General features: G+C 46.1%; 1 protein-coding gene across 4 annotated transcripts in view; it reads right to left on the reverse strand.

Moving 5' to 3' along the window:
• LOC137413529 (caveolin-3-like) overlaps positions 1-19,509 on the reverse strand; it is a 47,424-nt gene that overhangs the window by 10,830 nt on the left and 17,085 nt on the right. For 2 of the 4 annotated variants that reach the window (XM_078769929.1, XM_078769930.1), the window contains exon 2: positions 17,272-17,414. The exons of the other annotated variants lie outside the window; for them this stretch is intronic. The gene's annotated coding sequence lies outside the window, so the exon portion shown is untranslated. The remainder of the gene's footprint in view (positions 1-17,271; positions 17,415-19,509) is intronic. 4 annotated transcript variants of the gene reach the window in all.

A 19,509-nucleotide genomic window follows, 5' to 3' on the forward strand; every position in this document is an offset into this window, starting at 1 on the left:
AGCCGCATTCTTCAGACCGAAGGGCATGCGCAGGAACTCGAAGAGTCCGAATGGCATGATGACCGCCGTCTTCGGGACGTCCTCCGGCCTGACGGGGACCTGATGGTAGCCGCGTATGAGGTCCACCTTCGAGAAGAAGGACCTGCCCGCCAAACGGGCGGAAAAGTCCTGAATGTGGGGGATGGGGTAGCGGTCGGGAGTCGTGGCGTCATTGAGACGGCGATAGTCCCCGCACGGTCGCCATCCCCCGCCGGGCTTCGGCACGATGTGCAGCGGCGACGCCCAAGCGCTCTCTGAGCGCCGAACGATGCCGAGTCGCTCCAGGGTAGCGAACTCCGCTTTTGCCACCGCCAGCTTCGTCGGCTCGAGGCGGAGTGACCGGGCGTAGACCGGTGGCCCGACGGTGGGGATGTGATGGGCCACCCCGTGCTTGACGGCCCCCGCCGAGAAGGTGGGCCGCGTGAGGGCCGGGAAGCCGGCGAGGAGGCGGGTGAATGCGTCCGCTGCCGGAAGCGTACAGACCAACGTGGCCGGAACCGAATCGTTCGGCAAGCCGCTTGGCAAGCCGCTCGTTGAGCTGGGCAACGCACATGCGAGCGAGCTGAACGTCTCGGCCTGGACAAGCCGTCTGCGCTTGACGTCGACCAGGAGCCCATTAGCGCACAGGAAGTCCGCGCCAAGCAGTGCCATGGGCACGTCGGCGGTGACGAACGTCCATCGGAAAACCTGCCCTCCAAACCGCAGAGAGAGGCAGCGTTTTCCGTACGTACGGATGGGCGTCCCGTTCACGGCAAGCAGCGCGGGGCCCCCACCCGCGGCGTGCTTGTCTGACGTGCCGGCGGGAATGACACTCACCTGTGCTCCCGTGTCGCACAGGTAACGGCGCCCGGAGAAGGTGTCCGTTATGAACAGCAGGCTGCTCGAACGGCCGGCGCTCATCGCCACCATTGAGCACCGGCCCGGGCATTTCCCGACCCGTTGAAGGAGCACGGCGGATGACACCGCCGAGCTTCGTGGCCGAACTTGGCGTGGAACCAGCACCAGGTGGTGGAGCTGGAGGAGCGCGGCTGGCTCCGCCAGGCCGGTGGAGTCGACGGGTTTCCCCGCGGTGGCGGTTTTCGCCGCGGCGGTGGGCGGGGCGTGGCGGCGTTCACGAGGTGCGTATCAGCATGCTGCTGAAACTCAGCGTGCTGTAGAAGATGATGCTGTGGAACAGCAGCGTCGAAGGCCGTGACGGCCACGCCAACGCTCGCCCGCGTGTCTGAAACGGCGAAGTACTTGTCCGCCTCGGCCGCCAATGCTCGGGGTTCCGTTAGCCCGGTCCCGGCCAACGCGAGGCGAACCTGCGCTGGAAGTTGGCGACGGAAAAGCGCCCGGAATAGCGAACCGGGGGCTTCGTCGCCCAACAGTGACAGCATATGGTCCATTCGGACCGACGGGCACGTCTCACCGAGCTCGGGGAGATCCAGGAGGCGGTCGGCCCGTGCGTCGTCCGTGAGGCTGAACGTGGCTAGGAGTAGCCGCTTGAGTGCCTCGTACTTGTGGCCATCTGGTGGGTGGCGAAGGACGGACACAACTCGAGCGGCCGTGCCGGGCCCGAGGGAGGCGACGACATGGCAGTAGCGCAGGTCGTCGTTGGTGAGGCGCCGAAGCTGAAATTGGGCTTCGGCTTGAACGAACCAGACCTCGGCCTGGGCCTCCCAAAATTCGGGAAGTTTAATCGCCATTGACTTGTCGTTGGCCATTGCAATGGCGTCGTGTTCGGAAGGATCGCTACGGCAGATCCAACGTCGAGGGTCACCAGTAAAGCGCGGCGTTACGCGCGCTGCTTGTGAGCAAGGAGGAAGCGGACAAGCGGTAACATATAAACGTCTTAATTGTAAGACTACACTGTAACACTGTACCGCTCCGGGCTGGGCGCCCGGTGTATATCATGAGGCCACGCCTACCCCTCGGACGTGGCCACCGCCCACTTGGTGCGTGGAATGATGTCACCACGCCAGTGGGCTTTTGTGTCCGCCACAGTAAGATACTGTTTAGATTTTGATGATTTGCGTGTGATATGATTTAACGGATGTTTATATGAATCGTTTAAAATAAAAAAAAGCTATAAGGCAGCCAAGAAGGTTATAAGGAAAGGTTATAAGTGAAATATATATATATGAAATAATATATATGAAAAATAATACGTATATAATATATATGAAAATATATGAAATCTATATATATAAAACACAGTTTGTGTGTGTGTGTGTGTGCGTGTGTGTGTGTGTGTGTGTGTGTGTGTGTGTGTGTGTGTGTGTGTGTGTGTGTGTGTACATGTTACCGATAGACTCCGAAACGGAGTGGCTCACGTGCTTGATATTTGGCATAGACATCGCCATTGAGCCTGGGACGAACCTGGCTGAGACCATATTTGACGAGATCCATATTTTTTATTCATATTTACCTCAGCGCATTTCAGCGAAGTACCCACTAATCTCAGCCAGTGCGAGCAGCTCGCTGATTCGCTCAGAGCGATCACGTGATGTTCCATCCTGTCACACGTCACACGTCACACGTTTGCACGTGATTCAGGGCGAAAAGCCATTGCGTTTTTCACCTTTATGCGATCGTGTTTTGTGTCGATTTTGTGCGATATGAATTAAATTTTAATTCATATTTCGTGTTTACGAATTCGAATACGAAGGATTTCCCCTTTCCCCTTTTGAATACGAATCGAATACGAGCTTGAGTCGAGAGGGCGAATGTACGGGTTGGGAATGTACGGGTCTCCCCTCCCCCACCCGGCAATGCCGGGTACTTCTGCTAGGATCACGTGATGTTCCAACTTTGCCGCCATAATCTCACAGTTATGCGTTCGCACGTAATTCAGTTTTTCCACATTTCAGCGACGAACATTGCCATTCACACCACATAGGTTTTTTTTCACTTTCATCTGATATTTGTGATTTATTTCAAACAAACTGTATTTCCCATCTACACGGCCATGTATTCCTATTAACGTTATGTAAAGTACATAAATTGTGTGGATTACATCGTTTCTGGATGTGATCAATTGCCAGTAACCATCTATATCCCCCCCCTCCCCTTCCCTCCTCCCCTCCTTTTCCCCCCTCCCCCTCCCCTCCCCCTCCCTCCCGCTCCCCCTCCCTTTCCCCCCTCCCCCTACCCTCCCCCTCCATTCTCCCTCCACCCTACTCTCTCCCCTTCCCCCACCCTCCCACTCCTCCCTCCCCCCACCCTCCCACTCCTCCCTCCCCCCACCCTCCCACTCCTCCCTCCCCCCACCCTCCCACGCCTCCCTCCCCCCACCCTCCCACTCCCCCTCCCCCCACCCTCCCACTCCCCCTCCCCTCCCATCCCTTCCCCTCCCCCCCTCCTCCCTCCCCCCTCCCCTCCCCCCTCCCCCCGTTCCCCTCCCTCCGTTCCCCTCCCCCCCGTTCCCCTCCCCTCTCCTCCCCCTCCTCTCCCCCTCCCCTCCCCTCCCCCTCCCCCTCCCCCCTCCCTCTCCCCTCCCCCCCTCTCCTCCCCTCCCCCCCCTCTCCTCCCCTCCCCCCTGTTCCCCTCCCCTTCCCCCTTCCCTCCCCTCCCCCGCCCGGCAATGCCGGGTACTTCTGCTAGTATAGTATAAGGTTAAAAGTGAAAGTTATAAGGCAGCCAAGAAGGCTGCAAAGAAAGAGATAGCAAAGGCGCAGGAGGAATGTAGGAAAATGTTCGGAGAACGCTTGGATTCGGAAGAGGGTCAGAGAGGGGTATTCAGGATTGCAAAGCAGATAGCGAAAGAGAGGTGTGATGTGATTGGGGTGAGTTGCTTGAAGGATGAAGTGGGACAAATCGTTGTAGACCCAGATGGAATTAAAGGAAGATGGAAAAGATATATGGAAATGCTGTTGAATACAGAGAATGAATGGGATGGCAACATAGAGAGTAACCCAGTTTTAGGACCGGCAGAGAAGATAACTGAGAAGGAAGTTGAGGAAGCGATAAAAGCAATGAAGAGTGGAAAAGCGGGAGGGCCGACGGGAGTTGTGGGAGATATGTTGAAGGCAGCAGGAAGTTGGGGTGTGAAGAGAATGACAGAGATCTGTAATCTGGTGGCGAAAGAAGGCCGCATTCCAGTGGTTTGGGAACTGAGTACCCTCGTCCCTCTATACAAGGGGAAAGGTGACCCTCTGGTGTGTGGCTCATACCGAGCGATAAAGTTATTGGAGCATGGAATGAAGGTATTGGAAAGGGTGTTGGAGAGGAGGATAAGGAAGAAGGTGAAGATCGACGAAATGCAGTTTGGATTTATGCCAGGAAGAGGAACGACAGATGCGCGCTTTATTGTGAGGCAGTTGCAGGAGAAGTACACGGAGAAGAGGAAGAAGTTGTTTCTTGGGTTTGTTGATCTGGAGAAAGCATTCGATAGGGTTCCACGTGATGTATTGACATGGGCATTGAGGAAGTTAGGAGTGGAGGAATGGTTGATCAGAGTAGTGATGGCAATGTACAAAAGAGCGCGCACAGCTGTAAGGACGAAGGACGGGAACAGTGGTGAGTTTGAGGTGAAGGTGGGAGTGCATCAGGGGTCGGTACTAAGTCCACTAGTATTTGTAGCTGTGATGGAGGTGCTGGTTCAGAACGTAAAGGAGGCTTTACCGTGGGAGTTGTTGTATGCAGATGATCTGGTGTTGATTGCGGAAAGTATGGATGGACTGAAGGAAAAGATGAACAAGTGGAAGGAATGTATGGAGACAAAAGGTCTGAAGGTGAATATAGGAAAGACGAAGGTGATGGCCAGTGGTAAAACATGTGGTGAGGTGGAAAGAACTAGGAAGTGGCCATGTGCTGTGCGCAGGAAGGGTGTCGGAGTGAACTCCATTCAATGTACAATGTGTGCTGAGTGGGTTCATCAAAAATGTAGTGGTCTGAGAGAGTCATTAACCAGTGTGGCAGCTACATTCAAATGTAAGGTGTGCACAGAGGGAGCTGCAGATGGAGGAAATGTTGAGTTGGATCTTGGAGACGGTATGAAGCTGGAAGGTGTGAAAACATTTTGCTACCTCGGAGACATGCTGAATGGAGAAGGTGGATCAGACTCGGCAACGGTTGCAAGAGTGAGATGTGCATGGAAGAAGTTTTGGGAACTGAGTGGCGTGCTGATGAGGAGGGGAGTGTCGTTGAACCTGAAGGGAAAGGCGTATGCTGCATGTGTGAGAAATGTTATTATTTATGGGAGCGAGACATGGGTAATGAATGTAGAGCAGCAACGAAGGCTGGAAAGGGTGGAAATGCGAATGGTTCGGTGGATGTGCGGAGTATCGTTGAGAGAGAGGAAGACAAATGATGAATTGCGAAAGATGATGGGAATAGAGCCTGTGATTGATGCTGTGAAAAGGAACAGGTTGAGATGGTTTGGTCATGTGTTGAGGAAGGATGAAAGTGACTGGTTGAGAAGAGTGATGGAAATGAATGCAGAAGGAAGTAGAGGACGGGAAAGACCGAGAAAGATTTGGCTAAAGATGGTGGAAGAAGAAATGCGGGCAAGGGGGTTAACAGGGAGAGATGCAGAAAATAGGGCAAAATGGAGAAGATTGTCATGGAGACCGCAAGGCTAACCCCTGCTCTCGCAGGGAAAATGGCCTTAAAATGCATGTTTTGTTGTTGTTGTTTAAAATAAAAAAGCCTTCAATTTATGATATTTTACCTTTTCATTTGGGCTTCCCAATTGAAGCCCCGCCCTTAGGGCGGGTACCGTTGCTAGTGCAAAAAATTTCGAAGTCATACGTCACATGGTTCGGCCGCCATATTGTTTTTCGTAAAAAAGACAAAAAACCCTTTTTCTCCGCAACGGCTGAACGGATCTAGCCCAAATTTGGCATGCATAATCGCATACCCATGACAAACAAAAAAGTCAGCGAGCATGATGTCATGCATCACATGGTTTCAGAGTTATGACGTTTTTAAGCATAAACTAAAAATGCTATCTTCTCCATAATTTGTGAAGATATCGAATGGAAACTTTACACAAATGTTCCCCATGAGGGGTAGTTTCAATCATACTTGAGACGTTTTTATATGTCACATGGTTTGGCCGCAATAAATAATTGAAGGAAAATCCTAAAAAGCTTCTAACTCTTGAATCACTGCATTGATCGACTTGAATTTTTAATGCAATGTAGCTCCCATCAAGCGGTACATGTGTGTAAAATTTAAAATGATTGGTTGTGCGGTCTCGAAGTTAGAAGTCTTTATTGTTGAAAGAAGAAGAAACGCAATAATTTTCCTCCCCAGGCAGTGCGACTGCCATTTTAATGTCATTTCCTTTAAAAACAATTTTCTCTGCAATAATTGGACCGTTTGAGAGCAAATTTTCACCATAGGAGGAACTCTGTCTGCAGAATATTTTAATGGTAATTATGACGTCACAGGTCACGCGGTTCGGCCGCCATATTGTTTTTCATGAAAACACGAAAACCCCTTTTTCTCCGCAACGGCTGAACAGGTCGAGGCCAAATTTTTCAGGCACAATCGCATACCCATGACGAACCAAAAAGTCAATGAGCATTACGTCATGCATCACATGGTTTCAGAGTTATGACATTTTAAAGCCTAAACTAAAAATGCTATCTTCTCCATAATTTGTGAAGATATCGAGTGGAAACTTTACAGAAATGTTCCTTGATGAGGGGTAGTTTCAATCATACTTGAGACGTTTTGATATGTCACATGGTTTGGCCACAATAAATAATTGAAGAAAAATCCTAAAAAGCTTCTAACTCTTGAACCACTGCATTGATCGACTTGAATTTTTAATGCAATGTAGATCTCATCAAGTGGAACATGTGTGTAAAATTTCAACATGATTGCTTGTACGGTCTCGAAGGTAGAAGTCTTTATTGTTGAAAAGAAGAAACGCAATAATTTTCCTCCCCCGTCAGTGCTACTGCCATTTTAATGAGTAATTTCATTTAAAAACCATTTTCTCTGCAATAATTGGACCGATTGAGAGCAAATTTTCACCATAGGAGGAACTCAGTCTGCAGAATATTTTAATGGTAATTATGATGTCACAGGTCACGTGGTTCGGCCGCCATATTGTTTTTCGTGAAAACACAAAAACCCCTTTTTCTCCGCAACGGCTGAACAGATCGAGGCCAAACTTTGCAGGCACAATCACATACCCATGACGAACAAAGAAGTCAGCGAGCATTACGTCATGCGTCACATGGTTTCAGATTTATGACGTTTTTAAGCATAAACCTTTAAAACCAAGCTCCTCCCTCATTTTTGATCCAATCGAGGGGAAACTTCACAGATGTGTTCAGCATATCAGTCTACTAAAATGTCCTTTTGGAATTTGCTTTAGGGCACGTGGTTTGGCAGATATCGTTAATTAAACGAAAATATTTTAAAATGGATATCTCTTGAATCCCTTCATTGATCGACGTGAAACTTCATACTATAGTCAGGTTCACTATGTTAACAAATATAATTTCATTCAAAATTTTGGTAGATTAGCAAAACTATACATTTTTGGAATATTCAGAGCATGAGGAATCCAAAAATTAATGTTTACATCTGCGTAGACACCTTTGCGAAAATGACACTCAGGACAGTGATGAAGATAGTCAGGTTCAGTATGTCAACAAATATAATTTCTTTCAAAATTTTGGGATTAGCAAACCTGTACATTTTTGGAATCTTCAGAGCATGGAGAATCTGAAAATCAATGTTGGCATTTGCACAGACACCTGCATGGCCGCCATTTTGGATTTTGAAAATGGCCACCATAAAATACATATTTTGCACGATCTCGGCTTCTCGTCAACCTAGAGACTTAATTAAATATGCTAATCCTATGTTTTCTGGGTCAAGGAATCCAATAAAGGCCTCAAAATAGTGCTCAGGATTAAAGAAAAGCAACAAACAAAGGTAATTGAAAACCATTGTCTTTATATTTGTGATATAACTGTATTACATAATACATGATATTGCAAGTCCTTTGAAGTTATAGGTTGTTATAGGAAGTTATAGGTAGTATCAGATTGAACTATAAGTCCTATACACAGGATCTATGAGGTCTATACCGTTCAGGAATATGCTTTTACAGATCTTCATCACTGTCCTGAGTGTCATTTTCGCAAAGGTGTCTACGCAAATGTAAACATTAATTTTTGGATTCCTCATGCTCTGAATATTCCAAAAATGTATAGTGTTGCTAATCTACCAAAATTTTGAACGAAAAAACATAGTGAATCTGACGACTACAGTGCATATCAAAAAAAAGGTAATCCGAATTCAAGGGGTTAATATGCAAAGGTTATTTAGTTTGACAATTTACATGTGGTTTACCAATTATGAGGAGATACTCAGCTTTCCATTGATGCCTTTCATGCATCATTGCTGTCACACATGACCGAGTACATGTTCATTGAAAATGACAAGTTCAAATCGCATTTTTACAAGTTTGGCTAATCGGTGCAAGATAGTTTTAAATTGACGCATTACTTGTCGACTACCAAGTTGATTATGTAAAATTGTTAAGCTGGTCTGGTAATCGTCGGTTGCGTCATCCTTTCTTTAAGATGGGTATTTAAGATGGGCCTACAGTGTATGGGTTTAGAGACAGTCTGAGTCATTGAAAAGGTGGTTTAACTTACGACTGAACAGCGGACCTTCGTGGTTACAACCTTTCACCAAACTGGAAGTTTACAGCGAACTCGTGATGCGTTCAGGGAACGTTTCCCAGAACAGGAGCCTCCAGCAGCCAAAACCATCTGGGCGAAAGTTAAGAAATACCAAGCGCATGGCACTAGCCTCAACCGCAACAAGGGGAATTCTGGTAGGAGGCGCACTGGGCGATCGGAAATGAACATTGCAGCAGTAAGGCAGCAAGTTTTGGAGCATCCTAGGGATACCAGCGCAAGATGAAATGGGACGGGATTGCCTTCGGCAACATTCAACCGAATTACAAGACTGGACCTCCACCAACATCCATATCGGATTCACATCCGGCATCAACTTACGCCAGGGCGTTTTGCCAGGAGGCTGGTGCTTGCTGGATGGTTGATAGCACGTTGCGAAGCAGATGTCAATTTCCTGCGGTATCTCGTTATCGGCAACGAAGCTGCTTTCGCCATGTACGGCAAGGTCAATACCCATAATGTTCTTGAATATGCACCGACAGGACAACCCCCGGAATTTAATTTTGACACCAACATGAATCGACAAAAGTGGACTGTTTGGTTGGGACTTTGTGGAAGTGGTCAGGTGATCGGACTATTTTTCTTTCAAAGGAATGTCAATGGTAACAGGTATCTGCAGATGATCAATGATGAAGTTTTGATCAGCTGGAGGAGAACTTTGAGCGACAGGTTCGTGGTGTCTTCAGATATCTCTGGTGGGCCCAAGACGGCGCCCCAGCACATCATCTTATCGCTGTCCGAGATCGACTGAGGGAACTCTTTGGAGACTGAGTTATCGCCCTCAACCATGCAGTGGAATGGCCGCCAAGATCACCTGACCTCACACCATGTGATCATTTCCTTTGGGGACATTTAAAGAACAAGGTGTTCGTAACTCCTCCCCGTGATCTTGACGAATTGCAGGGCCGTATTCGACGTGAAGTGGATGCTTTGCGCAATGACCCGGCTATGGTGAGACGAGCAGTTCAGAGCATGCTCCGCCACTGTGAGCTTTGTGTTGAAAGGGGAGGTGGACATGTTGAATGTGTGGGTGCATAAAGGTCAATCATTCCTGAGAAAAGTTCACATCTGACGTTAATTTTGCACCAATTATCCTGACTTGCATCGATTAGCCAAACTTGTAAAAATGCGATTTGAACTTGTCATTTTCAATGAACATGTACTCGGTCATGTGTGACAGCAATGATGCATGAAAGGCATCAATGGAAAGCTGAGGATCTCCTCATTATTGGTAAACCACATGTAAATTGTCAAACTAAATAACCTTTGCATATTAACCCCTTGAATTCGGATTACCTTCTTTTTGATACACACTGTATAGTAGAAGTCAAGAGGATTAACAAGTGTGCACAATCTCAAGATGATTGGACGTACGGTCTGGAAGCTAGAAGTTGTTATTGCGTGAAGAAGAAGAACCGCAACACTTTTTCTTACCAGGCCATGTGACATAACCACCTCACGAGCTCAGGGTAGCTCGGAATTTAATTCTGTCTTCGGATTTGGCAGTCACTAGAGGGTGTTAACATTCCACTGCAACAAATCTGGGCAAATTCTGATGAATTTTCGTAAAACTACGCTATATTGTCATTTACATTGGAAAATAACATTGTAAAACTCTCCGCTGCCGAGGCTAAATTCTATCTCTGAAGTTCATCCTGTCTTCACTTTTAGAGAGAAAGAGAGGTATCTGCAAGCAATGGTAACCTTTATTTGGTGGAAATCCGATGAAATATGACGAAGTTATTCAAAATCTGACATCAGATTTGGAAATCAGACAAAATCTGAAACAGTCAGTCATGGCTGTTGTCTACCGCCCTCCCAAACCACACCCATCATTCCTGTCTGACTTCTCCTACATTCTGACCCAGCTATGTTCCCTCTCCCCCTCAATCCTCCTCCTTGGTGATTTCAATATCCACATGGACTCCACTGACTCCATGATAACCACTGACTTCACTGATTTACTCACCTGATTTAACCTCACTCAACATGTCAACTTTCCTACCCATAACCGTGGTCACATTTTGGACCTTGTCTGCTCTACTGGACTAATTTTGCACCATCTCTCTGGCTCCGACCTCACTCTCTCTGACCACCTAGCCATCACTCTGACCATCAACATCCCCACCCCAGCACCAAGGCATTATCGCACTATCAACTTCCGTAAGCTAAACGCTCTTTCACCTACCTCATTCTCATCCACCCTCTCTGAAAAAATGTCCACTTCTCCCTTCGTTGACCTCCACACCCCTTCTGACCTCACTGACTACTACAACCACACTCTCTCCTCCTGCCTTGACCAACTTGCGCCTATAAAAACCAAAACAGTTTCTTTCACCCATTCTGCTCCCTGGTTTACCCCTGACCTCCGCCTGATGAAAACTTGTGCTCGCCAACTTGAAAGACTCCGCAATAAAACAGGTCTCACAGTTCACTCCCAGGCCTACAAGGACCACCTACAACACTATAAAGATGCCCTCTCCTGCGCCCGCTCCGCCTACTACTCTCAAATTATCCACTCTGGCTCCGGAAACCCAAAAGCACTCTTCTCTACAATAAACAAACTCCTCAGCCCCCTGAACACCACCACCCAGTCATTCACAATAGACAACTGCATCTCCTTCCTTTCATTCTTCCAACGCAAAATTGAAAACATCTACAACAGCTTGACCACCGCCGCACCCGCTCCCCCTCAAACCACCTGCCCCCCCTTATCCTGCCATCCCCTGTCTCAATTCTCCCCAGTCTCCCCTACTGACCTCTCTGAACTCCTCATAGGAATGAAAACTGCCACCTGCACTCTTGACCCCATCCCCTCCGGCTTTGTCAAGGCCTCCCTTCCTGCTCTCTCCACTTATCATTGCAACAATAAACTCCTCCCTGTCTACAGGCATCATCCCACCGTCCCTCAAAATTGCTGCTGTTACCCCCATTCTGAAAAAACCTGGACTAAACCCTGACACCCTAAATAACTTCAGACCCGTCTCCAACCTACCCTTTCTGTCAAAAGTTTAGGAACGCGCTGTAGCCACTCAACTCAAACATCACCTCTCTGCCAATAACCTGTATGAAACATTCCAATCCGGATTCCGCTCCAACCACAGTACTGAAACTGCTCTCCTCAAAATCACCAACGACCTTCTCCTCTCCTCTGACGCTGGCAACCTCAACATTCTCATCCTCCTCGACCTCAGCGCCGCCTTTGACATCATCGATCACACCATCCTCCTCACCCGACTTGAAACCACCTTTAACATTACCGGCACTGCCCTCTCTTGGATTAAATCATACCTCTCTGACAGACACCAGTTCATCTCCATCAATAACCGCAAATCCCCCACTGCTCCACTCCCCCAAGGTGTCCCCCAAGGTTCAGTTCTTGGCCCCCTCCTCTTCATCCTTTACCTGTCCCCCCTCGGTCACTTAATCCGCCGTCATGGTCTCCAATTCCACTGCTTCGCCGATGACATCCAGCTTTTCATCTCCACCAAGTCCATCTCCACCGCCACCCACTCTATCCTGACAAACTGCATCACTGAAATAAAATCCTGGCTTCAAATCAACTTCCTCAAACTTAACTGTGATAAATCTGAAATAATCATCATTGGCCCAAAAACGCTCATAAAATCCAACCATAACTTTGCCCTCAACATCGATGGTATCCCAGTATCCACCTCCCCTCACATCCGGAATCTTGGCATCATCTTTGACCAAACCCTCTCCTTCGACAAATACACTAAACAGATCACAAAGACAGCCTTCTTTCACCTGAAAAACATCGCCCGTCTCCGCTCATCCCTCTCCTCCGTGGCTGCAGAAACCCTCATCCACGCCTTCATCACTTCCCGTCTGGACTACTGCAATAGCCTCCTTTATGGTTCACCCTCAACAATCACCAATAAACTCCAATACATTCAGAACTCCGCTGCCCGTCTACTCACCCATTCCCGGACCCGTGACCACATCACCCCCGTCCTTTACAAGCTTCACTGGCTCCCCATCCCCCAGAGAATCCAGTACAAAATCCTCCTCTTGACCTACAAAGCCCTCCATAACCTGGCCCCATCCTACCTGGCTGACCTCCTCTCCAGACACACTCCCACCCGCAACCTCCGCTCTGCTGGTACCAACCTCCTGACCCCCCCCATCCGGACCAAATTTAGATCCTGGGGGGACAGGGACTTCTCCATCGCTGCTCCCACCCTCTGGAACTCACTACCTCACACCATCAGAGACTCCTCCTCACTCACCACGTTCAAAATATCACTCAAGACCCACCTGTTCAACACTGCATTCAACATTTAACCCACAGCATCTAACCCCTGACTATCTCCTCTCCTTCTCCCTCCTTTGTGCTTTGAATATTTCCCTATTGATTCTTCTTTTTTGCAATTGTTTTCATGTTTTGCTATGCATTATGTTTTGCACTCTGTCAAAGCGTCTTTGGGCTCCCTGAAAAGTGCTATATAAAATAAATGCATTATTATTATTATTATTATTATTTTAAATGGATCGCATTTCCAAAGTGAATTCTTCCTCAGGTAAAATATCCATGCGTGCAGGCAGACCTTGCGGCGTCAATTTTGCTCCGATTTCAAATCGGATTTCGATTTTAGTCTTCCCTCGGATGAGTTAACAAAATACCACAACAAATTTGGTGACAATGGGGAAAAATTTGACCATGTTCGATCGAAGCGAACCTTCATTCTCACGATGACATACGCTCCACAGTAGACGTCATGCCCACGGCACGACGTTCTTCCACGGGTGGCAGATATCGTTAATTAAACGAAAATATTTAAAAAATGGATATCTCTTGATCGGTGTGTGTGTGTGTTTGTGTTGTGCGTGTGTGTGGATATGTGTGCGTGTGTGTGTGTGTGGGGGGGGGGGTGGTGTGTGTTTGGGGGTGTCTATGTATGTGTGTGTGTGGGGGGGGGGTGGGGGGTCGAGGGGATGTGTGTTTGTGTGTGTGTGGGGATGTGTGTGTGCGTGTGTATTTGGGGATGTGTGTGTGCATGGATATGTGTGTATGTGTGTGGAGGGGGGGGGGGGGTGTTTGTGTGTGTGTGTGTGTGTGGGGATGTGGGGATGTGTGTGTGTATGGGGATGTGTGTGTGGGGGGATGTGTGTGTGGGGATGTGTATTTGGCAGGGGGGTGCGTTTGTGTGGATATGTGTGTGCGTGTGGGGGGGGGGGTGGGGGTGTTTGTGTGTGGGTGTGTGTGTGGGTGGGGGTAGGGGGGATGTGTGTGTGTGTGTGTGTGTGTGTGTGTGTGTGTGTGTGTGTGTATCGGGGTTGTATCCAAGGGGGTTGTGTCAAAGCATGTCCAATGAAAGTGGGGTTGTATCAAAAGTGGGAAGGCGGGGTAAACCGTTCATCACTGCCAGCAGTTATAAAGTGGCAGTTCTAGTTTTTTTTTATTTAGTTTTTTTTTTTGAGTTGATTTCTTTTTTTTAATAATTGATTTGATTTTTATAATTTATTTTTATGTTATTAATTTATTATTTTATTGTTAATAATGTTTATTACAAACGTCTGAATACAAACGGATGTGGCTCGATTTTGCAATTTCAGATGCTTTCTATTTTCACCTGCACCCATACCATGAAGAGCTTTTTAGGAATGTTGCTCTCTCAGAAAGTCATTCGTGCAATGTGGAATTGAAAAGCATATCGTTTATCAAATAATTTGGTGTGAAATTTATTATTATTGATATTGATTTGTAATTCTAAATAAGAAACTGAAGTGGAAGTTTGGTTTTCCTTTTTATTCGTCCCCGGAGGCATTATGTTTTCAGGTTGTCCGTCCTGCTGTCAGTCCGTCCGTCCGTGATAGGTTTTCGTTCCAGAGATAACTTGAGAACGGCTGAATAGATCTTAGACAAACTTGTTGCAGGTATGTATAATGTGGTAAAGATGAACTGATTAGATTTTGGGGGTCACGAGGGCAAAGGCCGAAGGTCAGAAGTCATGTTAGGTAAAAATCCTGTTACTGCGATAACTTTTTAACCAGTGACGGGATTCTGACCAAATTTGGTACACTTATGTAGAATAATGTAAAGACGAACTGATTAAATTTTGAGGTCAATTGGTCAAAGGTCAAAGTTTGTAATAGGTCTATAACTTGAGAACGGCTGAAGTGATCTAATTCAAACTTGGTACAGGTATGTATAATGATGTAAAGCTAAACAGATTAGATTATGGGGTCAATAGGTCAAAGGTCAGAGTTCCCATTAGCTAACAAGTACAAAAGGTTTTAATTAAAACAAAAGCCGCGTCGATGTTACACAATGCCTAGATGCAGCTGTGCCTATAACGTCGATGTTATAGGCACAGGACATTCCTATTGATTCGATTACTTGATGTTATTTTTGTGCAAAGTGAAAATATATCTCGGCAATTTCCCGTGTGTGTGGCAACGAATTTTTAATATATCTCGGCATTTTCCTGTCTGTTATTTCAGGCGGTGTATGACTGACCATGCCGCGATTTAAAAAATATATATCTCGGCAATTTCCCGTGTGTGGCGACACGTGAACGAAGCTATGCTCCTCTCTCCACATTATTGTGACGACGTATAAATTAAATATTTCATCGTGACGATTGTCATCAAATGGACGAATTTTTAATATATCTCGGCATTTTCCCGTCTGTTATTTTGGGCGGTGTATGACTGACCATGCCGCGATTTAAACAAAATATATATATCTCGGCATTTTCCCGTCTGTTATTTCGGGCGGTGTATGACTGACCATGCCGCGATTTTAAAAATATATATCTCAATGGACTTGAAGTTACAGGCCTTTGAGAATTCATTTCGTTCTATAAAGGGCAACTTTCATCGGATTTTCTTCCCGTTTTTTTTCAACCGAGTCTAAAACTATGTTAGCGACTGTGAAAAATGAAATGATATATCGAATTTGATTTGAAATAAAACTGTGTGAGAGAGGAAGACACCACGGGCCTACAAAACAGGCCTCAAAGCTATGCGAGTTAATAAAATGGTGGATATTTGTTTATATGAAGCCTCTCCCAGAATGGGTGGAGCTATGGTTCCCAGAATGGGTGGAGCTTTGAGGTTTTGTCTTCTCTGCAAGAACAAGAAGAAGAAGAACAAGAAGAACAACAACAACAGCAGAGGGCATTCTATGACCAGCGTCTGCGACGTGGCTAAAAATGCCATAGTTGAGAACAGGTGAAGGGATTTAAATCAAACTTGGTACACTCAAACTTGGTACAAGTGGGTATAATGATGTAATAATGTGGGCGTAGGCATATTGGTTGACATGGCCACGTCGAAGAGTTTCGTTCTAGCCGAAGAGTGCGGTCTTTTTGTAATCATTGGGGCTGTTTTCGCTGCTGTTTCGGTTTCATGTGTGACATCTTCTACCTGCACCTGTCTTTGTAATTTTTTTGCTAGGTAGGTTCGGGATACCTTTTCTGGCTTAATGTATTCGTGTTTGCATACAAATTGGATTCCGTAGTCACTTGAACTTTTCAGGTACTCAGCCAATCCTACAGTTGTCATTCTGTGCCCTTGGTTGAGCTCCATCAGTCCACTGAGTCCTCATCTCAGCAGGTACATTCTTGGGATGCATTGATTTTTGGAGAACATTTTGTGGAAAGTGAAGTTTCCTTGTTTTGATATGTACTGTAGTTTATTGATTTCCATTTGTGGCCAGGTGTGGCCAATTATGATTGGTCATACAAGGAGGAGACGGCCCATGGTACACTTCATAAGTAGGGGAGGGAGCGACCGACTTGTGAGATTATGGGCTGTGAACCAACTGACTTGACTTATTCAGTTGGTGAAGAACGGATCAGGTAACCAGGAAAGGGAAGTCTCAACCTCCTGGTTAACCATGAGCGAAAATGAACCATGATGATGACGAAATGATACAACACCAGGGTTAGAGCCCCTGATTGTACAAACCTGCTATCTCATCCGATGGGCCAACAGCGCATTCGAGCAACTGACGCTCCAGCTCCAAACACAAATGGAGAACTCAACAAGGAAACCCAAATTGAAGGTGTTAAGCTGATATACCCAAGGATAGAAGAGTGCTACTAATGACCAAATCCAAGATAGGAATTGGCACATGGAATGTTGGGACATTGCATCATCAAGGAAACCTTGAAATACTACTAAACCAGAAGCAGAAATTAAAATGGGGAATACTTGGAATTGCTGAAACCCACTGGACAGATGATGGTGAATTCGTCATAGAAGCCCATAATGTTCTGTGTTCAGGAATAGTTTCATTACATAGAGCTGGAGTTGCACTGATCCTTAACAAACACGTGCAGAAAACACTCCTGGGATACAACCCTGTTTCTCCAAGATTGATATAAGGAAGATTACAAACGCAAAATGGAGAAATTACCATCATCCAGGTGTATGCTCCCAACTCTACAGACCTGGAATAAAGTGTAGATGAATTTTATGACAAGTGAAATGAACAAAGTCTCGAAAAAGGACATTCATCATTATGGGAGATCTAAATGCCAAGGTTGGCAGTGACAACTCAAATTGGAAAGACGTTATAGGGAAATATAACTTCTGTTTATCAATATACCTGTGCTTTTTCTGGTCTTCATCAATGATCTCTCCGACTCTTTGGAAAATCTTCTCCATCTCTTTACTGATGACTCCACTCTCTGCCGCTCCATATCTTAACCCTCAGATCGGCAGTCTGCAGCCTCTTCACTCTCTGCAGACCTGGACAATATCACAAACTGGTCAAACAAGTGGAACATGTCTTTCAATCCTGACAAATCTCACACTCTCACTTTGTCTCTCCGAATAGACCGTCTGGACAACCCTCCAATCTACTTTCTGAACAATCCTCTCGAAGAAGTTCTCTCACTCAAGCTTTTGGGTCTCACTTTCTGCCATGATCTTTCCTGAGAAAACCACATTTCCAAGCTGGCCTCCAAAGCGAGTCGCCGACTGAACATCCTCTGTCATGCGAAGTCCTTCCTTGGCACACCTGAGCTTCTCACCACATACAAGGCTTTCATCCGCAACTCGATGGAATACTATTCTCCCCTCTGGGCTGGTGCACCTGCGTCACACTGAGCTCGGGTTCACGCGGTTGAAACCAAAGGTAGGTGGTCTTTCTGTCTTCTACTGACTCCTCTCCGGCCTTTCTCCCCCTGCTCTGTCTGTGCTCTTTCCCCTTAATATTCCTGTAGGACGCACAAGATATGCCAGCAACCCTCTTATGGTGAAACTGCCAAAATCAAGACTCTCTGCTCACCTTCACTCTTTCATTCCTCTTTTCTCCCACCTCTGGAACAAACTCCCTCACTCTCTTCAATCCCACTCCTCCCTCAAGGTCTTTAAAACAGCTGTTCACCACAATCTCTTATCTTCCCCCATCCAAAACCTTGATCTTTTCTATCCCCGTTAAAACACCCCAAATCTACCTCTTTCAATCCTCAACTTCTTTCCTGAAATTCCTAGTAGTGTTCATTTGCTTCATACCGGGTACCCCTCCCTCCACCCCCAGCCCTCTCCCTTCCACAGATCTACCGACGTCCCTGTTCTCTTCTGTTGTGCTTCCCTCTCTCTCCCTCTTGTCTCCCGCTCCCTTTATTGTATGTTTTATGTGTCTGTGCATGTTTTCATGTTCAATGTGTTAGTTTACAGGAGCCTCGATTCTGTATAGATCAAAGCCTGATCGCCTGATCAAAGAACTCATAATAAGATTGACCACATTATTATAGGCTATGAGCCAGACCCCCCAAATTGACCGGTCGGTACCATACAGATGGAGTAAGGCTCATTGTGATTTTTAGCAAGATATATGTCCCTAGATATGAAAAGAAAGTGATAGCAGTGTATAACTCTCGGCCATCTCTGTGTTATCACCCGAAATATTATTATACGCCCGCTTCGCTTCGCCAAAAAATGTGATATTTGCTAAAATTGGAATAAATATGTTTTTAAGGACCACAGAGTGCCGAGATCGAGATCGAGATCGTATTTGTTCGAGAGATCATGATAAACCTAGAGTGTGGAGCAAGTTTGCATGCATTGTGCAATATAATGTAGCTGATGTTACAAACCTACTTTAGGATACTAGCTAATACCAAAAATTACACTGAGATACCAAAAGTAGTAGACGAATAAACCTAAAATGTTCAAAAGCTATGTTTCGTTCCAAAATATCAAAATTAGGGGGTATGGTTGAACATATTTTGAACTTTGCCAAAATATGTGCCCCAAACAACCACCATATTACAAAGTAATGATATATTCCAATGCAGTGGTTCCTTGCGAAGATTTTGAGGGGTCAAATGTTACTCTGGGAGTTTTCATTTTTGAAATATTGACAAAAATGTACAATGTGAATTCTGAACTCGAAGCGATTTCGACCACTTTTTCACTAAATTTAACATATTTTTTGTCATTATATCAATATTTTGATAAATAACCCCCACAAATGTTCTATATTTCTATTACTATATTAGTTGGCATCCAGTATGCAAATTATTGGCACTCTGTGGTCCTTAAAAACATATTTATTCCAATTTTAGCAAATATCACATTTTTTGGCGAAGCGAAGCGGGCGTATAATAATATTTCGGGTGATAACCCAGAGATGGCCGAGAGTTATACACTGCTATCACTTTTTTTATCATATCTAGGGATATATATCTTGCTAAAAATCACAATGAGCCTTACTCCATCTGTATGGTACCGACCAAGCCCCTTGGCTCATAGCCTATATGGCTTCCAGTGAGGTTCCCACTGGAAGCCCATTGTTGTAGGGTTATTATTCTCACACATTTTATGGAGACGAACCTGA

The sequence above is a fragment of the Myxine glutinosa genome, chromosome 1, assembly GCF_964187855.1.
Source record: "Myxine glutinosa chromosome 1, kmMyxGlut1.1, whole genome shotgun sequence".
Classification (NCBI taxonomy): Eukaryota; Metazoa; Chordata; class Myxini; order Myxiniformes; family Myxinidae; genus Myxine; species Myxine glutinosa.